The 6,284-nt window shown below is 36.8% G+C and overlaps 1 pseudogene; it reads right to left on the bottom strand.

The window, feature by feature from the left end:
* Positions 1-2,157: 2,157 nt before the first annotated feature.
* Positions 2,158-2,347, bottom strand: LOC123576350 (annotated as a pseudogene).
* Positions 2,348-6,284: the final 3,937 nt, after the last annotated feature.

The following is a 6,284-nucleotide window of genomic DNA, read 5'->3' on the forward strand; positions in this document are numbered from 1 at the left end:
TGTTTCCCTATTTCAACCAAGAAATTTTCGCAGCATCCAACAACCCAAATAAACATTCAAATTTCATAATAAGCATAGACTACTTATGTACATGCAAGTTTGTTACAAATGAGGATAAACAATAAATTACCCATGACCCCAGGGTTTGAGTGTGATCAATTTTAAAATTTTGTGTGAAAAGCAGTATTTAGAAGTTCTTTTTGAATTTGTTTATTTATCAGATTGGTGCTTGGGAAGAAAAAAAATAAACATGCCAATAAAATTATTTTTCATCTATTAAATAGAGTGAGGAAATAAATATATAATAAATGAAAAAAAAATAAATCCACTTTCTTGGAACAACACATTTAAAACATTTAAACATACAGTTAAAAACATATATATATATATATATATATATATATATATGTATAGAGAGAGAGAGAGAGAGAGAGAGAGTTTGTTTAATGCTTAATGTTAAAGAAGACGCTCATATTTTTTAAAATGAATTTTTATGTTAAATACCAGGTATCTTTTAGATAACTGACATTAATACTTTTTTTTGCTTTTGTTACATCTATTGTGATTATTTACATGCAATGATTAAAAATTAGCATAGCATAAACCCAGATGTAGTGTACCAGTATTTCCTAACTTGGTGAAAATATGAATCACTTAAAAAATGACTCACATATAATTATACATTCTTTGGCAAAATACATATGTTCTTGGAAATTTCAAGAGGTTTTAAATAGGATTTCCATTATTTAATGAATCAAAATATATTCCATGCCAAAGTGTTAATTATGATATCATATTGTATCCAATTAGGATGCATCCAGAGTAGTGACAGGCAAACATTTTATGCAAAGAGATAAATAATAAATATCCTAGCTTTGTGATTCATAAGGTCTCTGTTGCAACTAAATGCTATTTCAGCCCTGAGTGCGGTCAGAGACAGTAGGTAAATTAATGGGATTATTGTGTTCCATCAAAGCTTTACCTACAAAAAACAGGCTCTAGGCTGGATTGGATCCATAGTCCACTGTTTTGCTGACCTCTGATCTAGATTTTTAAAATATGTAGTTTCCTGATTCCTAATTAGACAAATGTATTCAGTGTTCCTTAAGTAACACATATTTATTTATTATGTACACTAATAATCTACATATATGTGTAAATATGATTTTCTAATATTTTTTTAAAGTAAAAGTAATATCACAAAGGTTAATCAGAATGATCCTATTATCATCAAAAGTTAAGCTTGCCATTTATTTGGGACTAAACATATAAAGAAAGGAAAAATGGGGCACCTGGGTGGCTCAGTCGGTTCATTGACTTCAGCTCCGGTCATGAACTTGTGGTTTTTGGGTACGAGCCCTGCGTGGGGCTCTGTGTTGAGAGCTCAGAACCTGGAGCCTGCTTCAGATTCTGTGTCTCCCTCTCCCTCTCTGCTCCTCCCCACTCACGCTGTGTCCCTCACTCTCACAAAAATAAATAAACATCACAAAACTAAAAAAGAAAAAAGAAAGGAAAAAATATTTGAGTGAATTCATGAAATCCGTCTTTATGATACTTCACATTTTTGTCAGAATTCTATTTCTAATAAATTTTCTTGTGACATTTCATTTGATACTTTTAACAATTCTAGGCTAGCATATATTAGCATAGTAAATGTTAATACAGCAAATGTGAATATATTTTAGGTCTGGTCTTAGAAAGTCTTATCTATTCACATGATCATCATGAAGTTTTAACTTCAGTGTTTAATCATTAGTATTAATGTCAACTTGTATAAAAATTTCTATAACGGAAATATACTTAGAGCATGCACACCTCATCTTTTATCTCACATTTGCCATCAAAACTGATCACACTCAAAAAAGTGATCCAGTGTTAACTGCAATAAGTAAAGAGCTTGGAAAGTGTTGCTTCATTATTACAATAAGAAAAAGCTTAATGGACTGAAAATTAATCACTTTTCTTGGATTTATCAGAGAGTTAAGATAGCAGACCCAAACACGACCTTCTAACATGAAGAGACAGCAAATCTGAGAGTCACAGCCTAGGTCTCCTTATCTGGGGCCTCTGCTGCTCAAGCCATTACCCGGTAGGAACACTTGAATGGGAATTTTTATGAATTGTTGGAGGCTGACTGTATATTAGCATAAGAGTGAGAAACTCCTGTGGGCATGGTCACGGTGGTGGGTTACTTCCAGAAACCTTACCAGGCTCTAATGGTAATGAGTCAGGAAGGATTACAGGTGGCTCTGGCAAAGAGAGAAGAGAAGAGCCATTAGATTTCAATTAGCAATAATCGCGCTTTGGATAAACCTCATTGGCTACGATATTGCCACTGGGCAAAGCTTTAGGAGCCATTAGAAACCCCAAGACTGTTCTTCCGTAACAAAGGACTACTCTCCATCCTTAAGAATTTCTCCGGAGTCCTATCTAACCTATGGGAATGCATTTCCTTAACTCTAGCCCCCTCTAGTCTTCAGGTTTCACCCCGGGGTTGGGGCGGGGGGTGGGGGGGCAGGGGGAGAAGCCAATAAACACTCGTGAAAGTCAGTTCAAGGATTCAGGCCAAGTGAAATACTGACATAAGACTATAGAACACTTCCCTTCCTCAGCATCCTGCCCTGGCAGCAACAGGGCTCCAGGTTAATAACAGTGGATTACAGATGAAAGGGTTGCAAGACAAAGACTCTAGCTAAGAAAGTGCCTTTAGCAAATCTCAAAGACAACAGAGGAGACAAAACAAGACGGGAGAGGGATTTGAAGTTTCTGGCACTTACACCTATGGCAAATATTAAACAAACAGAACTCTGAACCAGATTAGCATAAACCATTACACAAAGGCCTATTTACTCAATACATCATGTCCAGATGTCAACAAAAGAATTACAAAGTATGCTAAAGGGTGAGGAAAAACACAGTCCAAGAGACAAGGCAAACGTCAGGAACAGGCCAATATAAAACAGATGTTAAAATTAGCATACAGGGGCTTTAAAATAGCCATGATTAACACGTGATGGACACTAATGCAAAAAGTTGACACCATGGAAGTCGAGATGGGTAATGTAAGCAAACAGATGAAAACACTAAGAAAGAACTAAGATGGAATGTTAGAAATGAAAGACACTGCAACAGGTATAAGAATGTCTTTGATCATCTTCTCAATAGACTGGACACAGCTGAGAAAAAAATCAGTGAGCTGGAATACACGACCATAGAAACATCCCAAACTGAAATGCAGAGAGGAGTAAGGAAGAAGAATAGGAAAAGGAATAAGAAAGAGAGGCAGAAAGAAAGAGAGACAGACAGAAAGAACAAAGGGGAAAAAAAATGAAGGAAAAGACAGTATCTAAGAGCTAAGGGACAATTTCAAAAGAATCAATGTGTGTGTGATTAGAATACCAAAAAGGGAAGAAATAAAATGCTATTTGGTTGTCTCCCAATGTAGTATGCATTAGAAATTATGAACCCACTGTGCATGATTACTAGAATTGAACAATTAAATAATTTTTTCTAGTGGAATCCAGATTTCTTTTTGTTAAAGTGGGAAGCTACAGATAATCAAGGAGAGAGGCCAGAATGCTCCATTTAACAGTGGATCTCATTTGTGTACGTCACTATGAACTCATCATGTGTAGTTTAATACAGTTATAGATGTTAACATACAGACATATTTAAGGATCTGTGTATATACACCTTATACTATATGCACATATGTTTTCCTGTTCTGTCCGCTAAGATAGCCAAGAAGTCAAGACACTCAAGTAGCAATGAACACGCCTAGCTCCTAGATATTCATTTCTAATTCTAATCTCCAACAAAATAAATCAGGGTTCCTTAGATAAACGGCTAATGTTAGGACGGGAGCAAGAAATATACAAGATCAGCCTGAGTATTTTGTAGTTTTAGAAAGTAAGAGAGTACACAACATACACACACACACACACACACACACACACACACTTCACAATGATTTGGGCATATTAAAGTCACCGACTGAAAAAACTTATCAAGCAAACCGTAAGAGACTCAACTATAGAGAACAAACTGAGGGTTGATGGAGGGAGGTGGGTGGGGGGATGGGCTAAATGGGTGATGAGTATGAAGGAGGGCACTTGTTATGATAAGCATTGTATGTTACCTGTAAGTGATGAATCACTAAATTCTACTCCTGAAACCGATATTACACTATATGCTAACTAAAAAGAATTTAAATAAAAATCTGAAGACAAAAAAAAAAAAAAAGAAAAGAAAAGAAAAGGAAAAGGAAAACCTTCCTCACACCAAAGCTAGAAAAAGGAATACTGGATTATGACCCAAAGTATAAAATAAAGATCCATGAGTCCATAGTTTTATAAATAAAGAACCAAGTAAACGAGAGAAGAGACAAATCTTTCATGCTGAAGAATTTCAAATAATGTATGTGTTTTTACACTGGCTTCGTGATAGCTCAGCGTAATCCCCACTTATGGGTGGGCGGCACATACTGAGTTCTTTCCCGAAGGCGCAGGATGGAAAGAGTGAGAAAAACAACTTCACCTCGGGGTGCCTGGGTGGCTCCATTGGTTAAGCGTCCGACTTCGGCTCAGGTCCTGATCGAGCGGTTTGTGAGTTCGAGCCCCGCGTCGGGCTCTGTGCTGACAGCTCAGAGCCTGGAGCCTGTTTCGGATTCTGTGTCTCCCTCTCTCTCTGCCCCTTCCCTGCTCACGCTCTGTCTCTGTCTCTCCATAATAAATAAGTGTTAAAAAAAATTTTTTTTTTTAAAAGAGGTATGCACCTGTCAAGCAGCACCTGGGCCAGGTGATCAAGAACATTATCAACACTGACAAGTTATATTAATATGGGTATACGCTTACCAGGGTATACCTGGTACACGTTTGATATGATGTAATGAAAATAGCAGCTTACCTTTGTGGTCTTCCTCTGAGACACCCATAACCACCATCTAATCATGAGAAACATACCAAATTCCAATAAAGAGGCATCCTGCAGCTTACTTCACCAGTACTCCTCAAAACTGTCAAGTTCATCAAAAACTGTCATAACCAATAGGATCCTAAAGAAACATGACACCTGAATACAATGTGTTGCCCACGATGTGCTCCTAGGGCAGATAAAGGACATTAAATAAAAACCACGGGAATATGAAAAAGTATAAATGTTAGTAAATGATTATGTAAATATTGGTTGCTTAATTGTAACAAGCATACCATACTAATGTAAGATGTTAGTAATAGAGAAATCAGGGTGTGGGGTTACGAGAACTCCCTACACAATCTTCATAATTATTCTGTAAATCTAAAATAGCTCTAAAAAGTAAAAGGTATTATAAAAATCAAAGCATCAAATAACGTGCTTCATCATTAAGATTTAAGACTATTTAAAATGTTAAGGCAATTGCATTCATAAATGTATCTCTTCAGTGTCATTTCTTAAAATTTTCCCTATTAATGTTTATTTATTTTTTAAGAACAGAGAGAGCATGAGTGGGGAAAGAGCAGAGAGAGAGGGAGACACAGAATCTGAAAGCAGGCTCCAGGCTGTGACCTGTCAGCACAGAGCCCGACACGGGGCTCGAACTCATGAACCGTGAGATCATGACCTGAGCCGAAGCTGGACGCTTAACTGACTGAGCCACCCAGGCACGCCAGTATTCAGTGTCCTTTCTTATCGTTACTTATGTGCTTGTCATGTTTGCTCATCAGTGATGCTCAGCTTAACATTATCCTCTTTGACATGGCCTCTCTCCTCATTAAAATGAGTCCCACAATTTAAAGCTGCCGCCAAAATGCTACTTAATGATATTAACAAGTGCCCTCAGTATGCTAATAACCTTCTCTTATATATCACTAACTTCCTCAAAATACATCCTAAGGATTTGTATTATTAACCGTAAAGTCTTACATTGCCCTCTGAACTACATGAATATATATAGGGGATGTTTATTTCTGTGCTTAAATGTTAGGCTGAGTACTGCTTTTATATCTCTCCATTAAACCTCCTGGTCTCACAAAGAGCAGATTTTGTAGTTTTTCTACAAAATCAAACCAGCAGTAGTGAAAAACAGCTCTGTTTAATACCTAAATAAATATTTTTTTCTCTCTTTTTTCGAAGTTTATTTATTTATTTTGAAAAAGGGACATCAGGGAGGGGCAGAGAGAGAGAGAGAGAGAGGAAGAGAGAAATCCAAGCAGGCTCCATGCTGTCAGCACAGAACCCACAAACTGTGAGATCGTGACCTGAGTTGAACCCAGGAGAATAAAGGTTTTTCAATGATTCTCCTTGTG

The sequence above is a fragment of the Leopardus geoffroyi genome, chromosome C2 (assembly GCF_018350155.1).
Source record: "Leopardus geoffroyi isolate Oge1 chromosome C2, O.geoffroyi_Oge1_pat1.0, whole genome shotgun sequence".
NCBI lineage: Eukaryota > Metazoa > Chordata > Mammalia > Carnivora > Felidae > Leopardus > Leopardus geoffroyi.